General features: G+C 35.1%; 1 protein-coding gene across 7 annotated transcripts in view; it reads left to right on the top strand.

Moving 5' to 3' along the window:
• Window positions 1–22197, top strand: part of ANKS1B (ankyrin repeat and sterile alpha motif domain containing 1B) — a 1261284-nt gene that overhangs the window by 306376 nt on the left and 932711 nt on the right. The gene's annotated exons all lie outside the window — the stretch shown is intronic.

Genomic DNA, 22197 nt, shown 5'->3' with positions numbered 1-22197 from the left:
ATTGTAGCTTCCATAATTTCCACATGTTGTAGGAGGGACCCAGTAGGTGATAATTGAATAAGGGGGGCAGTTTCTCTCATACTGTTCTCATGGTGGTATATAAGTCTCATGAGACCTGGTGGTTTCATAAGGGGAAACCCCTTTTACTTGATTCTCTTTCTCTCTTGTCTGCTGCCATATATGACGTGTATGTCGCCTTCTGCCATGATTGTTAGGCCTCCCCAGTCACATGAAACTGTGAGTCTATTAAACCTTTTTTTTTTTTTAAATAAATTACCCATTCTTGGGTATGTCTTTATCAGCAGCATGAAAATGGACTAATACATTCACTAATGATCTATCGATTTGTTTATCTTTTCCAAGAACCAGCTTTTCGTGTCATTTATCTTTTCCATTTTTGTTGTTGTTGTTGTTGTTTCAATATCAATTAGTTCTACTCTGATCTTGGTCATTTCTTTTCTTCTGCTGGGTTTGGGTTTGGCTTGTTCTTCTTTCTCTAGTTCCTTGAAGTGTGACCTTAGATTGTCTATATGTGCTCTTTCAGACTTTTTGATGTAGGCATTTAATGCTATGAACTTTCCTTTTTGCACCACTTTTGCTGTATCCCAGAGGTTTAATAGGTTGTGTCATTATTATTGTTCAGTTCAAAGAATTTTTACATTTCCATCTTGATTTCAGTGTTGACCCAATGATTATTGAGGAGTAGATTATTTCATTTCCATGTATGTCCATGGTTTTGAAGGTTCCTTTTGTTCCAATTTTATTGCACTGTGGTATGAGAGAGCACTTGATATAATTTCAGTTTTGTTAAATTTATTGAGCTTTGTTTTGTGGCCTATCATATATGGTCTATCTTGGAGAACGTTCCATGTGATGATGAACAGAATGTATATTCTGCAGTTGTTGGATGGAAAATGTTCTTTAAATATCTGTTAAGTCCATTTATTGTAGGGTATAGTTTAAGTTCATTGTTTCTTTGCTGACTTTCTGACTTGATGACCCGTCTAGCGCTGTCAGTGGAGTATTGAAGTCCTCCACTAATATTGTGTTGCTGTCTGTCTCATTTCTTAGGTCTAGTAGTAATCTTTTACAAATTTGGGAACTCCTGCATATATATTTAGGATTGTGATATTTTCCTGTTGGACTAGTCCTTTTATCATTACATAATGTACCTCTTTGTTTTTTAAAACTTTTGTTGCTTCAAAGTCTGTTTTATCTTATGTAAGAATAGTTACTCCTGCTCCCTTTTGGTGTCTGTTTGCATGGAATATTTTTTTCCACCCCTTTACCTTAAGTTTACATGAGTCCTTATGTGTTAGGTGACCTTCTGAATTATTTTTCTGTCAATTCAGAGATTTCTTCTTGATTTGGATCCATTGCTGGTGAGCTAATGTGATCTTTTGGGGATGTTAGTGGTCCTTGTTTTGTCATATTAGCAGAGTTGTCTTTTTGGTTCCTTCTCATTTGGGCAGAATATGTCAGAGGAATGATCTGGGGCTAAAGATCTGCTATTCAGATTCTTTTGTCCCACAGGGTGCTCTCTTGATGTGGTGTTCTTCCCCTTCCTCTAGGAATGGGGCTTCCTGACAGCCAGACTGCAGTGACTGTTATTTCTCTTCTGGGTATAGCCACCCAGCAGAGCTACCTGGCTCTGGGCTGGTACTGGGGAGTGTCTGCAAAGAGTCCTGTGATGTGATCCATCTTCAGTTCTGTCAGCTATGGATACCAGCAGCTGCTCCAGTGGAGGTAGCAGAGGAGTGAAGTGGACTCTGTGAGTGTCCTTGGTTGTAGTTTTGTTTATTGCTCTGGTTTTCTCAATGCTAGTTGTGTTAGCAGTGAAGTTGTCACATGGACAGACTCAGGACTTCTGATTAGCTAGGATGCTACAGGCAGTGGAATTAGCTGTTGTTTTCTTCTCCCTTGGAGTGGGGTTGTTCTTTTATGAGTTACTGTAATGGCTTGAGTTGGTTGGCCTCTAGCCAGGAGGTGACACTTTCAAGAGAGATCAACTGCATAGTATAGGGGGATACAAGCTTGCTTTAAGGTTGCCTGGATAAGTACTCAGGTTTCTCAGGTGATGAGTGGGGCCATAGAGCTCCCAAGAGATTATGTCTTTTGTCTTTGGCTACCAGGGCAGGTGGAGAAAAATCATCAAGTGGAGGCCGGGTTAGGTGTGTCTGAGCTCAGACTCTCCTTGGGCAGGACTTGCTATGGCTCCTGTTGGGGATGGGAGTGTGGTTCTCAGGCCACTGGAGTTATGTTCTTAGGAGGATTATGGCTGCCTCTGGTACATCATACAGGTCACCAGGGAAGTGGGGAAAAGCTGGCAGTAACGGGCCTCACTCAGCTCCCATGCAGCCAGTAAGGCTAGTCTAACTCTTACCATGCCCCTCCAATAGCACTGAGTTTATATACAGGGAGCCTGTGAGCATTACTGAGATCTTGTACCAGGCTACAAGCCTACCCACTGAGAGCTGAGAAAGCAAGCAGGGATTTCAGGCTTCATCCCTCCCTGCATGCCGCAGGTTCTATGTTCATGTCCGCACTTCCCATTCGCCCCCTCCCCAGATTCTGCCCAGGAAAATTCATGCTTGGTCAAAATTATTATAGAAGTTCAGCTGGAAGTTTCTTTCTCTCTGTGGTCCTTCCCAAATTCCACTTGCAGCCCTCCCACAGACCCCTGTGAGATAAAGTCAGAAATGGCTCCCCTGAGAGTGCCTACAGGGCTCTTCCTGCTGCTGCTGCTTCTTCCTTTTTTTTTTTTTTTTTTGAGACAGAGTCTTAACAGACAGCCTGGTGTGCAGTGGCGTGATCGTGGCTCACTGCAACCTCTGCCTCCTGGGCTCAGGTGATCCTCCCACCTCAGCCTCCCAGCTAGCTGGGATTATAGGCATGTGCCACCATGGCTGGCTAGGTTTTGTATTTTTAAAGAGGCAGGGGTTTTGCCATGTTGGCCAGGCTGGTCTTGAACTTTTGGCCTCGAGTGATCCACTCACCTTGGTCTCCCAAAGTGCTGGGATTACAGGCATGGGCCACCATACCTGGCCTGCTTCTTCTACTTTTGTATTTTGCTTGGCTGTCTAAATTTGTTTCAGCTCTAGGTAAGTTTAAATCCTTCTCACGTGGTCTGGATTTTCAGGTTCCCCAAGGAGGAAGTGTGTTTGGAGGCAGACTTTACCCCTTTCACACTTTTCAAGACATTTTTTCAACTGTCTCACAGAGTTTGCAGTAACAAGCTACTTCTTTCAACGGGTCTGTGAATTCTTTCAGTTTTTCTGGTATGTTCCTATGGCAGTTCTTGGAGCAAAAGTTCACAATGTGAGTCTCCACATGCTGTTCTGTCCATCTGAGTGGGTGCTGCAAATTAGTCCTGACTCCTGTCTGCCATTTCCCATATTTAGGTAGGATTTCAAGTCCCGCTGCCTATTTTTAACAGTTATTTTCTTCCATAATCTACAATGGTTGGTCTATTGTGTTCTAACTTCTGATGTTACAGTTAAGAATTTGGTAATAATTTGGGTCTTTTTTATTTGAAAATATCTGCTTTTCTCTTCCCTTGTTGAAACTGGTAATATTTCCAGTTCAATGCTAGAGTTCGGCCAGGCATGGTAGCCCACACCTGTTATCCCAGCACTTTGGGAGGCCGAGGTTGGAGGATCGCTTGAAGTCAAGAGTTTGAGACCAGCCTGGGCAACATAGCGAAACCCTATTTCTACAAAAAATGAAAAAAAATTATCCGGGTGTGTTGGTACATACCTGTAGTACCAGGTACTTGGGAGGCTGAGGTGGGAGGATGGCTTGAGCCTGGAGGTGGAGGTTGCAGTGAGTCGAGATGGTGCCACTGCACTCCAGCCTGGGTGACAGAGCCAGACCCTGTCTCAAACAAAACAACAGCCAAAAAAACCTTAGAGTTCAAAAATCATCAGATTATCTTTACGTGCCATTTAGATTATTTAACAAGTGAGCTCTTTTAATCTGAGTGTAACTTCAGATGAGGAGAGCTTTTGTCTGTTATTTCTTTGATCATCGCATCTTCATTTGTTTTTATCCCATTATTCACCAACTTACAAATGTTAAATCTGTACTTGATACCTATCAGGGTTTATTTTTATTCTGTTTTCTTCACTTGATTTTCTAAAACACAAAATTACTTTTCTTCAGTGACATTTTCATTTTCTCAACTGAATTTTAAAATTCAAGAGCTCTTTCTTTTAGTTCTAGACATTATTTTTACACATTATAGTTTCATATTTATAAGAGATTATAGTACATTTTTCCCCATTTTTTTGTGTGTCCTTTGTTATTTTTACCTCTACTATTGTTGATCATCTAAGTTTTCTTCTTTTAAGCCACTGTCTCATAAAATGGTTTGTTGATCCTTATTATTCATATTAGTGGGCATTCCTATTATTGGGCATGGGACCTGTCAACACCTGTACTGCTCAGGTTTTGGAGTTGCTAAGAAAATGGTAATTAAACAACAATAAATAATTAAATGGGAGTGTTTAGCTCCAGAGTGCTTTTAGTGAAATTTAGGCTTAGAAAAAGAGATTTTTTTTTAAGTTTGGTGCAGTCAGGGATGGATTGTACTTAGCCCAACACTACAGTGTAAAGGGACACTTGGGCTCTCTTAGTAAACAGGTAGGAGAATTTTCTCTCCTTGCTTATGGTTATCTGTGAATCTGTGACATTTGTTCCAAGTTGTGTAGGAAAAGGTAGCCTAGAAGGGGTTCTGACCACTGTCCAGTAAGTTTTAGGCCAGAATTTTATCTTCGTTTTTAGGACTTAAAATCTCAGATGATTCTAGGTTCTTTCTAGCCTCCAAGAGTACACTTAGTTATTTTCTAGGAAAAGTAGCCACACCAGGGACTTAGGAAGGAGAAGGAATAGAGAATACAGACACAGGCTGCCATCTTCCTGGAATCATGAAAACAATTTGTATCATTTTATAATTTAACATTTATAGAACTATAGTCGTAGGGCTCTGTAGCAGTTCTTGCTAACAGTAAGTACTCCACTCCTGTGTTAAGTAGAACAGTAAGTTCTCAATATAGATTTTGTTCTATCTTATTTGGTTGTCTCTAGTAAGGTACATCACAGAATAACAAATGGAACATGCCAAATATTCCTCCTTATTGAAGTGTTGCAATTTTTGCCAAGACAGAGTTGTTTTAGTGGGTATCTTTTAACTGAACTTTCTTTTTTTTTTTTTTTTTTTTGAGACGGAGTCTTGCTCTGTTGTCTATGCTGGAATGCAGTGGTGCAGTCTCAGCTCACTGCAACCTCCGCCTCCCGCGTTCAAGAGATTCTCCTGCCTCAGCCTCCCGAGTAGCTGGGACTACAGGTGTGTGTCACCACGCCCAGCTAATTTTTTGTATTTTTAGTAGAGATAGGTTTCATGGTGTTAGCCAGGCTGGTCTCGATCTCCTGACCTCATGATCTGCCAGCCTCAGCCTCCCAAAGTGCTGGGATTACAGGCATGAGCCATTGCAAACTGAACTTTATTTCTTTGGTGTATCCATCTTAAAAAATGGCGAATTTATTCAGAATTACATAAGCAGCTGGAGATTTGACTGGGTCATTTTGATCACTAGTAGGAGTTAACTGCAATTCAACAGTGGTCTCAGCAGCAGACATTATTTTACTTCAAAGTCCTAGTAGTTTTAAAAGAGAATCTAATTACAAGATATTTTCTGAAAAGCATTTGGAAATTGTTTCCCACTTGTGCAGTTTTAAATGAAGTAATCACATCCCATTCCTCTCCTCCAAAAAAGTCCTCACCAAATCATATATTATTTAGGCTATATTATTTGCTACTTTCTTGAGCAGCCTTAAGGGGAAAAAAAAAACAGCTTGGAGGAGGGGCAACTGGTACTGCTTTTAAGATCTAACTCATGTCAGTTTTGTAATGGTGCATGGCCCTCCTGATCACACCTCTGTGGAGCAGGACCTAGAAACGGGGATGAGGCCAGAAAGTAGAAATTAGGTGTAGGCTATGAAAGATGTAGGAGAGCAAAAGTGTACTTAGAAGAAAACTAAAGATTCACTTTTAAAGCCCTTCGAAATATTTTGAAAACTTTTTGTTAAAGAACCTATTATATTAAAATTAGAAATAGGTGTTATTAATCTGAATACATGAAGTATTGAGTTTGCTTTGATTTATTTGGGATATATGTCAGTAAGAATAAAGATATATACCTCAACTCTTCCTGTATGTTATACTGTGTCTCACAACACGTTCTCCTTCTTCCTACTCCATTCCGCCCTTCTAAAATCTAATTAATTTGTATCACTTTATAATGTAACATTTATAGAACAATAGTCTTAGGGCTCTGTGGTAGTTCTTGCCAACAGTAAGTACTCCACTTTTTTACTTGTTTTCCAGATTTTGACTTCACAGTAGCTGTATGAAACTTTGAAATTGAGATATATTTAGTAATCATGTTATTTTAACATTTCTGGAAGCAAAGACCTACAAAGAAATGAGAAGCAAGCATACATTTCATAAGCTCAGGTTAGAAAAGACTTAATAGAATACTTCAAATTGAAAACCATTTACTTTATTTATCTTAATACATGTCATGAAATTAAGTCCTACTTATTTTTATGAATTATTTGGCAATTAGAAAGTGTGAAGATAGGAAAATTCTGTAATTTGCAGTTAAATTCTTAGGATTGCCTCTGCTTTCTGATAACATTTCAACAAATCACTTAGTATTATTATGGGATTCTGAATGGGGGAATAATCTTCCATTTTTCTTTAAAAAGCTTGTTTTTTCTTATTATAGGCAATTTGGAAAATAGGATATGTATGAATAATGAAAATTCACCTGTCATACAGAGATGTGTTTTAATATATTTTATCTTAGTTTTTATATATGTGAGTGTATTAGTCTATTCTCACGATGCCATCAGGAAATACCCAAGACTGGGTAATTTATGATGAAAAGAGGTTTAATTGACTCGCAATTCCACAGGGCTGGGGAAGCCTCAGGAAACTTACAACCATGGCAGAAGGGGAAGCAAACATATCCTTCTGCACATGGCAGCAGGAAGGAGAAGTGCCAAGCAAAGGGGGAAAAACCCCTTATAAAACCGTCAGAACTCCCTCACTATCACAAGAACTGCATGAGGGTAACTGCCCCCATGATTCAATTACCTCCCACTGGGTCCCTCCAAAGACATATGGGGATTACAGGTAGTACAATTCAAGAAGAGATTTGAGTGGGGACAAAGCCAAACCCTATCACAAGTCACTATAAAAATGAAATAGAATCATGCTGTGCATTTTATTTGTTAATTTTCATGAACATTTTCCCATGCCAATAACGTTTTACAAAATTTTACTTAAAGTAATAATATCCTAATACATAAAAGTATACACACACAGGTAGCACAATTTAATTATTTTCTATGGTTAAACATTTAGATTGTTTATACATTTATTTTATTATATATAATGTGATGATAAATATCCTTGGGTAAAAAAATCTGTGCACATCTACCTTTTTTTAGGTTAGATTGGTAGAGGTGAAATAACTTCATTGAAGCACATAACATCAGTAATATTTGATTATAAAAGCATTCTGAATTGATCACTGAAAGTTTGCAAAATTCATAAAAGTATTAAAAAATTGAAATAGGCCATTATTTCACTATTTAGAGATGAATTTTATTAAAAAAGATTTAGAACTGGAATTTAGTCTTCCTAGGGTTTGTTATACTACTTTTTAAAACAGTGCAACATATTAAAATAATAAAATGACAATTTTTCATATTACTAAATATTTTCTGAGAATATGATTTTAAAGATCTTTAAATATTTTCTTATATAGATATACTCTAATTTCTTTAACAGTGTTTTTCAGTTAAATATTAGGTGTTTTCAATTATTTGCTTTTGTATCAATGGAATAATGAATATCATTACACATACATATAACATTTATTCTCTTAGTATAGATAACTAGAAGTGGGATTTCTGAAAGAGAAGAAACATTTTAAAGATTCTTTACACATACTACCAACTTATCTTTCAAAATAATTTGTTAATTTACATTCCCAATGCAAAGCTCCTCATCAAACATTATGATTTGAAAACATGCCAGTTTGATTGATAAAATATGTTATCTCCTTGCTATTCGAGTTTTAATTGCTATAAATACTAAAGAAGTTAAACATATTTTGTATGATCAGTGGTCAATTGTATTAGTTTTAAAATGATCTTTTCAAGTCTTTTGTATGCTTTTCATTTACTATGCTATTTTTCTTATTGGTATATAGAGTCTTTGCATATTAAGGATATTATTATTTTGTTGCATTTATTGTAAGTAATTTTCCAAGGTTTTCACGTGTTTTAGAATTTTAGTATTAATGTTCAAATACAGGGGTTAAATTTTTTAATGAAGTCTATAAATCTTTTCTCCTATTATATTTACTATTATTTATAGTAGAAATGCTTTTAGAAGAAAATGCCTATTTTTCCCACAGAAGACTTCAATTTGCATGTTTTGTTTTCAGACACATAAACTCACTTCCCATCATAGTTTATTGAGTAATCCACTTATTTTTTATAAATTTTGGTGCTTCTTTTTCATGTGTTTATATAATAAAGATTATATATTAAGTTCTGAACCAGAACTATTTACTCTATTGCTCTTGCACAAGTCCTATAGTGTTTTACTTTTCATAGTACTTATATTCTTTGTCATACATTTCCTTAGCTCTTCTCTTCTTTCTTTTATTTTATAGTGGTTTTTAAATTCGTATTGCCATCTTTCCTCTCAGATCCAGCTAGGATTAATTTATTACTTTAACCATTTATTGGAAAGCATTTATTGTTAAACAAATGTCTGTTATGTACAGTTCTAGTCTTAGATATAATAAAATATGACAAAGTTTCAGCCCTCACTTTATGTATAACTTATATAAAGCATCCATAGATTATTATAATCCCAAATACACTTTTATTTGAGGAAGATTTGCCATCTTTGGAAAGTTCAGCTTTCTCAAACATTATTATGACATTTTTCTCCGTTTAAACTAGTTTTCCGTTGTCTCTTGACATGTATTTCTTTATTTCATAATTAGTTTTATTTCCCTAGGGCACCAACATTTCTTATTTAAGGTTATTGTTAGCTGTTTTAATTTTTGATTTTTAAATTTTTTGAATCATGTTCTTTTCCTACTGTATATTCTAGAAGTCTTCCCTTATAAATAGAAAGACTGTTGATTTTTATATTGATCTTGTAATTAGTTGCCGTACTTTACCCTCCTAAATTATAATTTTCAGCTGATCTCGAGTTCTATAAATATGTAATTGTTGCACTGAAAATAATGACCATATTAATAACCGTATTCTATAATTATATTAATAAATATTGTTATGCTTAAAACTTTCTATTTAATTTATTTGAATATTCATGAATTATACTTTATATTACATGTTGTACCTTTTTGATTCCTTGATTTGTCTCTTGGCAGGTTGTAATTTATTTTCAAATAGGATAAATATATTATCTCAAGAATTATTCCTGAGGGCTGCATTTTCCATCTTGCTTTTAAACATAACCAGTAACTTTTACTGGTATAAAATTCTTGAGTTATAACCTTGTACCTTGAGTAGTCTGTTGACATTTTATGTCATATAATGCTTATACTATGTTTATATTGCATATGTTGCAAAAATATGAGGTCAACATGATATTTTTTCTCCTTGGCATAGATATAGTGGACTTCAGGATTTTTAAATTTTCTTTGTTTTCTGGATGTTTGGGATGTAAAAACAAAGTATCTGATTTACTTAACAGAGTTGGTTTCTATTATTTGCCTCTAAGAATCCTGGCTAGTACAGTAGGCAATCTGAGTGTTCATTCTGGAAGCTTGGATAGGTTATTCTTTTTCCTTGGAATTAAAAGATTTTGCCTGAATATGTCTTAATATGATTATTTTCCAGTTCTTCCAGGCATTTGTTGTATACCTCATCTTTCTTGATTCCAGAAAGTTTTCTTCTATTATATTTTTGATTATTTCCTTTGTATTCTCTGCTCAGGCTTTTTCACCTAAGATTATATGGTCTTAGAGTAGATCAGTGTTCTCGATCTACTTGAACACCATGTTTTCTGACCTTTTTGAGGGTATAGATTTTGGTGAATGTCTCCAATTTGGCCACCAAAACACTCATTTGATTTTATGTAAAATCAGTTTGGCTTTTAGAGACAAAATAATTTAAATTTCCTAACGTATTCTTTTCTGATTTCAACGAGTTTTATTGTGTCTTTGGCTCAACATTAGCCTTTTCTTTTCTTATAATTTCCTGCTTATATTTCTGTGTTGAAGGTTCCCAAGAAAGTTTAACACAAAAGATTATTAAACTATGATAGGAGAATAACTATAAATATGTAAAACAAACTATAAAGGTATTCTGTGACTGAGGGAGAGTATCCAAGGAAGGCCTATCATGGAAGACAGCCTGTCTCCCTAAGGTTGGGATTCACACCTTAGTAGGGAAGGTTTATGTAGGTGCTGTCCACTGAATGATCTGTTTCTGCTTGACCAACATCACAGGAACTCAGAAGCTAGGGTAGCCTTTCAGAATTGTTCTGTTTGGAGGAGGTAGCTGCACTTCATCAACCAGTTATTAGCTGCAGGCTGCCACAGGAAGAGGTTTTGTCTTTATGCAATGACAGGATGGCATTCCCTGGTGATATTGTAACTGACAGATTTAGTGGCACAGGGTCAGATATGTTTGGAGTAGTTCTGTTTGGTCAGAGTTATGCATATTTGAAAGGGATTTCAGATACGGAAATCCATAGATGAAGAGTAGAAAAATTCCTTTTCTTCAAGATGGAATTAGTTCACCATTAGGAAGATCAAAGTGAAGCAATGGGGAATGAATTAACAGTAAACCTGGTAACTCAGAAGTTGCTGATGTCTTTGATTGTCCTGGGTACCTCCTACTTCATTATCTCAGATAGAAGACTTATCCAGCATGGGTTTAATGCCTTGGCTAGATAGGATGTGGCTCAGGTATTCCAATTCTGGCATTTGAACCTGGGTCAGGGAGATTTAATTAAATGCTGACAAGATGGTGAGAATGTTGCACAGGTTGAAAGATATTGCCATGTTTTTGAACTTGTCTTGGTACATCTGAAAAATTCTTTTCCACTTAAAAAATTTTATCTCAAAAAAGAAAAGAGTTTTAAAATCACTTAGCATTGTTAATATGTTTATTAAAGATAATTTGGGGAGGGGAGAAAACATCAGGTTTTATTTTCTTTGGCTAGCATTAATTAATAAATTTTTCCACCAAAAAAACATGTACTGAATGCTATTGAGCATACAAAAGAAGCATTTTAAATTTGGCAATATCTGGAGTAGTACCACATACTACTTTATTTATGCTACCTTGATTTGGTGTCGTGAACTAGAGTTAGTCAGTTCTAACAGACTTCTGATCTAATCGACTTAATGTCTAATTTATATTCATTTTATTTTCAATATAAAATGCTTCAGTTCTAAGTTTTGATTATTTATCATGACTTAGTTAATATACATTTTAATTATATACTTTTTCTCCCAAATTTTACTTTCATATAACTGAACAACTGCTTTCCCAGAAAATGGCTGAAAATATGATAGAAATAATATGTATACAATATAAAGATGAGAAAAGTCAAGGAATATATGTTGTATATTGAAAATGATAAAATATTGCTATTTAATAATGGGAATGTTTATCTTTTGTTTGTGCGGCTGTTGAAAGACTTCACATTTTTTTTGATCAAACATGCCTGTTAATTTCTGTCAGTCCAATACACACACACACACACACACACACATATGCATACATGTACATATTTACATAAAATCAGCACCGAAAGCATTTCTATTTTATAGTCATCTAAGGATGAAATAGAGAACATGAAGGAACAAGAGTTGTCTAATCAAAATGTATATACACATGATGTGTCCTGAACTGTGCTAGTCATTTTGCAGGATACACAAATAATAGAAAATATTGTTCTTGCAATTACAGATATAAGATATAGTTTATGTAATCTCCAGAAAATAGTTCAAAGCAATAGATTGAGTTGTCCAAACGATCTGAATTATGGGAATTTAGAGAAGAGAAACAGTCTCTGAATCATTTTGTACCTAATACATAGAAGCTTTCTATTTTTTGACCTCAGTTAGAATAAGAAGTAGAAAACTGTGGCTTGACTAATGTTGAACTTGTTTTAAAATATCAGTTTTCCATAATAGAGCCCTGATTTATTTTTCATGTACCATCTCCCCACCATGCCTTTCCTCATGGTTAATTTGCCAAACACAGCACGCACGTTCATACTGCCTTAATCAGGCAAACTCTGTGCCTCATTCCCATCTCCTCTTTTCTCTGTCAGAATTCTTATCTCATGAGGTGCTTTTGCTCAAATGCAAGCACTCTGTGAATTCTCTCCTCTACTTACCCTGGTTGCTTCCTCTTTATGTTTTCTAATACCTTGTTTCAGTATCTCTGTAATGCTTACAATTTTGGTCTAGATTTACTGTCTAGTTATATATAGATATGTGTCTTTACAGCTTGCGTTCAGAGTTTATGACATATTTTTCTTCCCTCACCCTAGAGTTTAGCCTTGTAGACAGTAGTTTTTAATCAATAAATATTTAATAAATTTAAATACATTTATTTGAAGTATTGGGCATAAACAATAATTTTCAATTAACTTAATGTAAGTAGCACATTAGTAATTATGTGCACAAGAAGTTCAAGTTGGTTGTAAAAGATATGTATATTCACTGATGCAAAAAATAATTGAATAACTATCATATTACAGGTGAGATTGTTTTCCTAGGACCATCTATTTATTATGAATTAGGAAATTGGCAAGACAAGCATGATGATGGAAAGAAAAGACTAACTTTATGTGATAAATGTGAAGTTAACAGTATGGAGGAAGGGAATATTAATATATTGGAAGGATTTGGGATATATATATATAATATATATATATATTAGAGGAAATGGGATTATTTAGCCACTAAGAAGTGAAGAGAGGTCTAAAATGGAGAAACAGATATGAATAATACACGTCTTCTTTCAAAAAGTGTTTTTGTCAAACCTTTAAAGTTTTTGTCAAACTTCCATGAAGTAATAGGGTATGGAGTAACTCCTTCTGAAAACTACTTAATATTGGACAAAAATATGTCAAACATTCATGATCAGACTTGGATAAAAGACAGGACTGTGATCCCTAATAGAAAAGATACAAAGGAGGCAAACCCTACTATCACCCAGCTTTTTGCCTGAATACAATTCCTAAATATGGCACTAGGTAAAAAAAACAGAAACAGGGTCAAGTAATCTCTCTGACTTGAAAATACAGAAACTAGAGTTGAGGAAGGCTGAGTCAGCTAGAATTTGCAGGCAGAGGAACAGAAAAGAGGGTACTATACAGAAAAAGAGGTCCAGAAAACTACCTAAAATTATCTTTGTATCTTTAGCTGAATATCAATCTGCACAAGAGTGAAACTCCATGAAGACAGAAAAAGAAAAACCTCCAAGGAAAGAACAATACTGGAGATTAGTAAACAGAGAAATCTCTGGAGCTCACACAAGGCCAAGAATCATTCAAGTTACTACCATCCCGAGTAGAGGGATCATGCTTGATACATGGGGCATTCACTAGAGATTCCAGAGGGAATGTAAGTCTTAATGGTGGGGTTAAGCTAGCTCCGGAGTAAAGGTTACTGTAGACCCACCTAAAAATAAAAAGTAAAAGCAAGCCTTGGATGAATTAAACTGATCTCCAAATAACTTTACTCTGTGCCACAACAATGTCCAGTAATTTTTAAAGGAATACAACTAAACTCAGAGCCAGATGTGGTGGGACATTCCTGTAGTCCCAGCTACTCAGGAGGCTGAGGCAGGAAGATCATTTCAGTGCAAGAAGTCAAGGTTGCAGTGAGCTATGATTGTATGACTGCACTTCAGCCTAGGTGACAGAGTGAGAACCCATCTCTTAAAAAAGTTACTACACATGAAAATAAGGAAAATGAAACTCATGAACATGCAAAAAATTAGTCAATAAAAATAGGCCTGGAATTACAGAGTTGATTGAATTTGTATATGAGAGAATAAAATATTTGCTATAAATTTGCTTGATATACTCAAAGATTTAAAGGAAGACGTGACATGAATAGAGAAATGTAGATATAAAAGGATTCAAAGGGAACATGTAGGGATGAAAAAGAATATCTGGAATGAAAAATAAAGTAGATGCAATTAACAGCAGAATGTCATTGCAGAAGGAAAGATTGGTGAAATGTTGCAAATGAAAGTAACCAAAATAAAATACAGAGAAAAAAATGACTAAAATAAATAACAGAGCCTATGAAAAAATATCATGCAATGAAACATGTGTAATTGGAGTTTCAGAAGGAGAGGAGAGGTTAGGAATGAGAGAGTAACAAAAAAATAACAAAAACAATGGCTGAAAAATTTCTAAGTTGGATGAAAACTATAAACACACCAACCCAAGAAGCTCAACAAATGCAAAGCATGACAAAAACAAATAAAACTAGACAAAGATACATCATAATCTAGTTGCTAAAGTCACAAAGAAACTTAGAAAATATTTTTAACTAAATGCAAATAAGAACAGAGAATATTACACTTTGTAGGTAAAGCTAATGCAGTGCTTAGAAGGAGTCTCATAGAATTCAGTTCTTATATGAGAAAAGGAGAAAGGTCTTAAATGAAAGACCTAAGCTTCCACATTAAAAAAAAATGAGATAAAAGAGGAAATTAAACCCAAAGTGAGAATGATTAAAATCAATATCAGTAAAATAGAATATAAACAACCAATAGAAATAAAAGGGAAGGGATATGAGTAAAGATCCAAGAGAATGAATAGAATAATAAAGGAACAATATAATTAACTTTATAGCAATAAATTTGACAACGTAGATGAAATGGAAGAATTACTTGAAAGACCTAAATTAGGAAAAGTGACTCAAGAAGAAATATAAAATCTAAATAATCCTATATTAAAGAAGCTTAAATCATAATGAAATTCTTCCCCACAAGGAAACTTTACACATAGGTGGTTTACTGGTGAAATCCTTTTAGAAAATAAAAGATAAGGGTTGTTCCCAATTTATTATATGAGGTCAGCATTACTGTGATAACAAAGACATTTCACAAAAGGAAAACTATAGATCAATATCACTCATAAACACAGTATCAAAATCCTCAAAAAATAGTAACAAATCAAGTCCAGCAATACATTAAAAAATTATGCCTTACAACCAAGTGGGATATATGCCAGAAAGGCAAGGTTATTTTAACAGATACAATCAATTAATACATTTTACCACATTAACAGAATAAAGGAAGAAAACCTTATGATCATATCAGTCATTGTAGGAAAGCATCTATTCATGATACAAACTTTCAGTAAACTGAGAATAGAAAGAATTTGCTCAACCTTATAATAAAAAGCCTTTACAAAAATGCCACAGCTAACATTATACTTCATAATGTTGAAAGGCTGAATGCTTTTCACTTAAGATTTGTATTCAACATTGTATTGGCAATTCTGGCCAGTGCAATAAGACAAGGGCCAGAAAATAAAGGCATAAAGATTTTAAAGGGAAAAGTAAAACTCTATTCACAGGTGATATGATCATTTACATAGAAAATCCTAAAATATCTATAGGAAAGCAACTAGAACTAAAATGTCTGCAAGATGCAAAGTAAATAAACATAAAATCAAAATGTTTTTTTACACGAGGAACTATCAGTAACTGAAAATTCAGGTTTTTTTTTTCTTTTCTTTCTTTCTTATTTAATTTTTTTTTTTTTTGAGACAGAGTCTTGCTCTGTCGCCCAGGCTGGAGTGCAGTGGCGTGATCTCGGCTCACTGCAACCTCCGCCTCCCGGGCTCAAGTGATTCTCCTGCCTCAACCTCCCGAGTAGCTGGAACCACAGGTGCGTGCCACCACACCTGGCTAACTTTTTTGTATTTTTAGTAGAGACAGGGTTTCATTATGTTGGCCAGGCTTGTCTCAAACTCCTGACCTCAAGTGATCCGCCTGCCTTGACCTCCCAAAGTGCTGGCATTATAGGCATGAACCACTGCACTCAGCTGAAAATTCAATTTTAAAATTTGGTACAAATTTGAAGTTTGGTTACAAATTTTCAGTTGTAAGATGAATAAATTCTGGAGATCAAATGCACAGCATGGTAACTATAGTTAATAACATCACATTGTATACTTGAAATTTGCTAAGAGAGTTGATTCTAAGTGTCCTCACCACACACACACACACACACACACACACACACCCACACACCATAGTAACTGTATGACATGATGGAGATGTTGATTGGCTTGATTGTGGTAATTAATTCACAATTATACTTATATCAAAACAATATGCCATACAACTTAAATATTTACAATTTTGTTTGTCAATTATGCCCCAATAATGCTAGAGGGAAAAGAAAATTAAAGTAACCTAATAATACCATTCAAAAGATTTTCCAAAAACACGAAATGCATGTTTACCCCTTCATATTTAACAAGATATGTGAAAGACCTGTACACTGAAGACTGTAAAAATATTGTTGATGGAAATTAAAGAAAACCTAATATGTGCAAGGATATACCACCCTTACAAATTTACAAATATACCACCCCTACGAATTTACCCCTACAAATTTAACAAGATATGTGCAAGACCTGTACACTGAAGACTATAAAAATATTGTTGGTGGAAATTAAAGAAAACCTAATACTTACGGGGATATACCACCATGTTCATGAAATGAAAGACAATGTAGTTGAGATATTTGTTCTCCCCAAATTGTACCATGGACTACAATCCCAAGCAGAATCCAAGCAGGCTAATTTTTCAGATATTGACAGCTTACTCTAAAATTTATATGTAAAGGCAGAGAACCTAGAATAACCAAAATAATTTGGAAGAAGAACAAATTTGGAAAATTCTCTGATTCCAGGCTTATAAACGTCTATCAATGTGGTATTCACATAAGAAGAGATTTACAGGTCAATAGAACAAAGTAGAATTCAGAAATAAACCCATACACGTATGGTCAATTGATTTTCAAAAAAACTGCAGGGCATTTCAATGGGGAAAGGATAATCTTTTCAAGTAATGGGGCTGACTACTTCTATTTACATATTAAAAAAATAGGTTTCTTAAATCTCAACCTTTACCTCATGTTGTACATGAAAATTAACTGAATGTAGAACAAAGATCAAAATGTAAAAGCAAAAATCTTAAACTTATGGAAGAAAATATAGGAAAATATCTTAACTTTGTGTTAGGCAAAGATTTATTATATATTCACCAGCAGTACAAAGGAGGTATATCTAGAATATAGAATATTTAAAAAGAATACTTTTACAACACAGCAATAAGAAGTCAAACAAACTTGGCTCACACCAAGGTTGTAGTCGTAGCACTTTGGGAGGCTGAGGCGGACGGATCACAAGGTCAGGAGATTGAGACCATCCTGGTTAATATGGTGAAACCCTGTCTCTACTAAAAATACAAAAAATTAGCCAGGCGTGGTGGTGGGCGCCTGCAGTCCCAGCTACTCGGGAGGCTGAGGCAGGAGAATCTCTTGAAGGTGGGAGGTGGAGCTTACAGTGAGCCGAGATGGTACCACTGCACTCCATCCAGACTAGGCAACAGAGAGAGACTCCATCTAAAAAAAAAAGAATTCAAACAACCTAATGAAAATGTGTAAAGGTACTTCACCAAAGAAGAAGGTAAATGGCCTCTAAGCACAGGAGAAGATATTTAGCACATTAGTAGCAATGACAGAAATGTAAATTAAAAGCACTATTGTGATAATTCTACATACCGTTTGATAACTACATACTATTGTGATAACTCTACATACATGCCCATTAGAATAACTAAAATTAAGTGTTGCCAAGAATGTGGAGCTACCGAAACTCTCAGACACAATGAATGGGAATGTAAAACGGTACAAACACTTTAGCAGTTTCTTAAAAAGTTTGATGCATTTACCATGTGACCTAGCATTTTAGATATTTACTCAAGAGAAACAAAAACTTATGTGCACTCACAGATATTAATGTGAATGTTAATGGCAACTTTATTTGTAATGGCCCCAAACTGAAAACAACCAAATGCCCATAAATAGATGAATGTATAAACAAAACTTTGGCATATCCATACAATGGAATATTACTTTGGATTAAAAAGGAATAAACTACTGATATGCAAAAATAGGAATGAATCTCAAAAACATTATGCTGAGTGAATTTTACTAACATGGAACAAATGGTTGTGGTAAAAAGATAGTGTAGGGTGGCCTTGCAAGGTAATTTTCAGAAAATTTTAAACAGATGTTTAGTGTTAATAAGCTTTATAGAAAACTTATGCCAAACATAAAGTGCATATGCTACTATATTGTGGCAGAAAAAAGATTTCTAGGGCTACCAGTAGGGAAATATTGATAGGGAAGGGATACAAGGTAACCTTTTGTGGTGATGGAAATGTTCTGTATCTTGATTGTGGTGGTCAATGCACAGGTATGTACATTTAAAATGGGTGTGTGTCATCTTTTCTTTCTTTCTTTACTCTCCCCTTTCTTCTCCTTTGCTTCCTTCTCAGTTTCTTGCTCCCTTTCGCCCAGCTTTTTGAAAATGCCATACTGTACGCTGACTGTGGAGGATTCTACATACATCTACCTTTTGACTCTTAGGTTTTTAATTTTGGTATAAAATTTCATTTGTTTTCTTTCTATTTTGCATTGAAGTAACATAAGAATCCCCTATTTACATAAAAATTCTATTAAAGATTTGTACCAATACAAAAAATAATAAATAAAATGGGTGCATGTTATGTATATAAATAAGATTTTAATGAATTTTATTTTAAAACAAAGAAGTAGACTTTTAGAAAAATGTTATTTGTTCATATAAAATGATCTGTCATGGAGGATAATTTAGTTTTCCCAAAGTTATATACATTTTGCCTTCTGTACTGTCTTGTTGAAAAAAAAAAGTTTAAACTTTCTAAGGTGACTTTAACATTTTTTTTGAAATTAGCTTCTGCGTATTGTGCATAAAATTGGCATCAGTTTAGACTTAGCTCTTTCTAATATTGCAATAATAAACAGTATTAATTACTAGGTAAGGGTCAGATAAATGAACAAAAGTTTTAAGAGATAATAAAAACATTCAAATTGATTGTATATAAATAGAATAGCAAACAAAATATGTTCTTGGAAGTTTCCTGATGTTATGCAAAGGATGTCAAATATGTAAACAGCAGGCAGGAACATAATGTGTTGGAACTAAGTGTCTCAGAGGAATTGTAATGTCTCATGTACTATTAAAAAGAGAAAGACTCTCCTTACTTTCTTGTTCAATATTTCTTGCAACTAAAACAATTGCTTTAATAGCAATTCTGTCCTTCAATAAATGTGAAATACATTTGGCACTGGCAAATCCTCAAGTTTAAAATATCACCATACATAGTAACGTCATTCTGGAGTGCGGATACTAGGAGATGTACTCAGTGTACTCATTGGCATCAAGACTTGTTTTTCTTCTTCCTTTCTTTTCCTTGCAGATATAAATGAGGTACAGGATTTACAGCTAACTCCAAATTAATCTGAGAGAAATTTTATTTTTCAGCAGACTTAAATGTTGCAGCTTTTGTGAATTTTATTAACATGGAACGAATGGTTGTGGTGAAAAGATAGTGTAGGGTAGCCTTGCAAGGTAATTTTCAGAAAATTTTGAACAGATGTTTAGTGTTAATAAGCTTATAGAAACATATTTGACAATAGGTTTTCTGATCATTGCTAATATATTCAACTGTGGCATGTGATATCTCTCCTAGGACTACATTTAAGATGACTGAGTCTGTTCCTTTGTGAGTAATATAATCACTGACCCATCATCTATCTGATCATTAATACTGTTACAGCTTTGGAATAACTAAACCAGCTTAACACCTCACATTTTCTTCTTCTTAGTGTCCCACTAAGCCCTTAGATCCCTAATTTTAAAAGATTGTAAAAAGGAAAATATGATATATCATGCTATTACATAGTTGTTGCCTTTTAAATTGACAAAATAATAGTTCTCATGTAAGGTCTCTTGTGTAATGAGATTGGCTATGCAAGTTTGCAGATAAGCTGTATCCTAGTGTGAAATTGCTTGCATAATAAAGAGGAGAAGAATTTAAAAAGCTAATGAAAACAGTCTGTAGGAAAAAATAGACACCAAGAATTCTATTCTTCTTGGGGGAAGGGGAGATGAAAAGCACCCTTCTGCCCAATTATCACTATAAGGAGAAAAATATTGATAGGGGAGGAGGAGGAGTTAAGCTGTGCAGTTTAAAGTCCATTCACCTCCATTGTAGAGTTTGTGGTAAAATCTAAATTGTGCACCAATGGTTGTCATAAATGTGTTCTTTCATGAAATCAAATAGATGCTGTGTTCTACATTATTTTGAATATGAGATGAAGACAGTGGGAGCAAATGGAGTTAAGAGAATAAAGGACATTAAAATCTGGGTTATAGTTACATTGGTTCCTCTTAGAACTAGTGAAAATGTTCACACTAATAAAACATCTATGAGGGCAAGCTGGCATTCATTCATCCATTTACTCTTCATTCATTTTCAACACATATGTGATGAACTGTTATTCAATGTACTAGCCAAGTATCAGGCTTTGGTAGCTAACCCAACAGGCATCTCTGCAATCATGCAGCTTTTACGGACTAAGGATAGGAGATACTGAACTAAAGTCACACAGTAACTATAAAATTATCATTGTGATAATTGCTATTAAAAAAGCAGGATACTGTGAAGGCATATAAGAAAGGAAATTAATCTTGACGGGAGCATCAATAAGGCCTTCCAAAGGAAGTGAATTATATTTATACCTAAAGCACCAATAAGATTAATCCTGATGAAGACAAGCAAAGGAATTTATTTGTTAGGATTTGACACAATAGCAAATAACAAAAACATCTAAAATAATAATAATGGCTTAAAGCGAAAGAGTTTATTTTACTCCTGCTTCCAAAGCTTAGAGCTAGGCAGTCCAAGGCTGGTAGGGATCACCTCTATGAGGAACCCAGGATTCTTCTATTTTGTTGTTCCATTGTGCAGGTCCTCTAGTTCCAAGGATACTTCATGGCCCAGGACAAATGCTCCAGCTCCAGCTATTTCATTAGCATTCAATCAGCAGGAAGAGGAAGGGGAGGAACAAGGGCACGCCTGTTCACTTTAAGGGCACTTCTTATATCCCATGGTTATGACTTAGCCATGTGGTCACACCTAGCTGCAACAGACACTGGACAATGTGGTATTTATTCAAAGAAGACATGTGCCCAGCTAAAAGTTGGAGTTTTAGTACTATACAAGAATAAAGGAAGGTGTTACTAAAGACAAAAGTAGGAGGGGGGAATGTATATTGGGAGATGACTAATAGTCTTTGCCAGAGAAAACCACATGGGCTAAGGTAAGGTACAAGGCAAGAGGAAGTTTGGTATACTCGAGGGAAAGAGGGAAGCTCAGTGTGTTTAAACATTATGGGCAAAGGGGAGGAAGAGTGTTAATGTTCCCGGACCAAACCGAGGGTCAGGCTGCTTATTCTCATGGTCCAATAACAAGATGCAGACAATCTGGGAAAGAAGAGAGTTTACTTCTGTAACCGGGTACAGGGAGAAGGCTGGGGAAAATATTGCCAGACCAACTCAAAATTACAAAGTTTTCCAGAGCTTATATACCTTCTAAGCTGTATGTCTACGTGTAAATGTGCATTCATCTAAAGACATAAGTGATTAACTTCTCATCTATTACTAAGGTCTGAGTCCTGAAGACCTTCCTCTGGAGCTTCAGTAAATTTACTTAATCTAGATGGGTCCTGGTGTCAGGGGTGATTACCCTTATTTTGTCTCCTGCTAAATCATGAAGATTTGGGAGTTCCTTTAGACACCCGTAAAACTTGTTAGTGGAGGTCTGGGAGGTCCTTCAGACCCCTAGTAAAACCTGTTTAACACTAAACGGGTTCTGTTAAGAATTGCTTTGTTATTTCATCATGCTCCAAGGCCCTGGAGAGGCCTAGGCAAAACTCTTGGTGGGCTTTCGTTACGTTCCAGCCTTTGTATAAGGG

The sequence above is a fragment of the Symphalangus syndactylus genome, chromosome 13 (genome assembly GCF_028878055.3).
Source record: "Symphalangus syndactylus isolate Jambi chromosome 13, NHGRI_mSymSyn1-v2.1_pri, whole genome shotgun sequence".
Classification (NCBI taxonomy): Eukaryota; Metazoa; Chordata; class Mammalia; order Primates; family Hylobatidae; genus Symphalangus; species Symphalangus syndactylus.
This window is presented reverse-complemented; position numbering and strand designations above follow the sequence as displayed.